Source organism: Eurypyga helias, unplaced genomic scaffold (genome assembly GCF_000690775.1).
Source record: "Eurypyga helias isolate BGI_N326 unplaced genomic scaffold, ASM69077v1 scaffold26356, whole genome shotgun sequence".
Taxonomy (NCBI): Eukaryota; Metazoa; Chordata; class Aves; order Eurypygiformes; family Eurypygidae; genus Eurypyga; species Eurypyga helias.
The window spans coordinates 68,677-69,754 of record NW_010257612.1 but is presented as its reverse complement, the minus strand read 5'-3'; the positions used below and the strand labels follow the sequence as shown (position 1 = coordinate 69,754).

The following is a 1,078-nucleotide window of genomic DNA, read 5'->3' as shown; positions in this document are numbered from 1 at the left end:
ACAGGCGGGTGGACTGCAGCACATGGGTAATCTTTATTGGTAACATCAGTGGAGCACCAGTAAACCGTTACTGACTGTAGTGGTGACACGCAGCTGAGGCACATGCTAAGGCACTTTTATTATATATAAAAAAAAAATTTAATCTGCTTTTTTTTTTTTGTGACAGCAACTGGGACATGAGGCTCCTGCATTTCCAGCGCTTCAGGCATACAGCGTGGCGCTTCGTGCTTAATTCTTCTTACTTCGCTCGTAAGTAGGACTAAACGCAGCATATACAATATGGTTAAGAATACAGGTAAATCCAGCAACCAGTGTACGGTGTAGAAAATAACGACTATCTCTATATAACCATGGTCCCAATAGGAAGGCAGTGAGAAAGACCTTTATTCTTTTCCTTAATTACTGCTTACGAGAGATACGAAGGCCTTACATATATCTGTGCAGATTAAAGGGGTCTTAATATACTCTTAGTCAATGGTGCACAATAACTAATCCCAACCCCTGGTTACAGAGCGGGTGCGAGAGGCTTGGACACATCAACAAAAGAAGGATTTCCCTCCCCTTATTCCCACCCTCTGCCCACTACCCGATTAAATTCCTCTAGATTCTGTCTATTACCATTAAATATATTTGGTCCCCCAGAGATTCTCGGACAAGCAGGAGGACATCGTTCTGCTCCCCCCGCCTGTCGCTAACTACTGGTCCACGCTACCTTCGATGAAACCGCTCAGAGGCAGAGACACTAACAGGACATCATTGCACTTCAGAGATCTGTCCAGACAGGAAAAATGAGGAGAGAAAAGGAAAAAAAAGAGACAACTTTGGCAAGTCCTCCAGGTGACCGATCCCGAGAGGAGCTTCCCTCTTCACCCCTCCCTGGAAACACGTGAAAGAAAGGGCAAATCGCCACGGCCGAAGCACACCGTTTTTCCTGAAACTGCTCCCAAACCTCGTGGGTGGGCAGATTAAAAGAGGCAGAAGTCTGAGGTCACTGAACATGATTGCCGAAAGCAAACAAAGAGGGAGGGGAAGGAATACAGGAAGGAGCTTCCCTGCAGCTAGAATCAAAGACAAAAGG

The 1,078-nt window shown here is 45.9% G+C and overlaps 1 protein-coding gene across 1 annotated transcript in view; it reads right to left on the bottom strand.

Annotated features, from left to right (window-relative positions):
- Positions 1–948: 948 nt before the first annotated feature.
- The window catches only part of MYH9 (myosin, heavy chain 9, non-muscle), a 53,164-nt gene continuing 53,034 nt past the window's right edge, over positions 949–1,078 (bottom strand). The window contains exon 40 of the mRNA XM_010154090.1: positions 949–1,078. This exon is cut by the window's right edge and continues 458 nt beyond it. The gene's annotated coding sequence lies outside the window, so the exon portion shown is untranslated.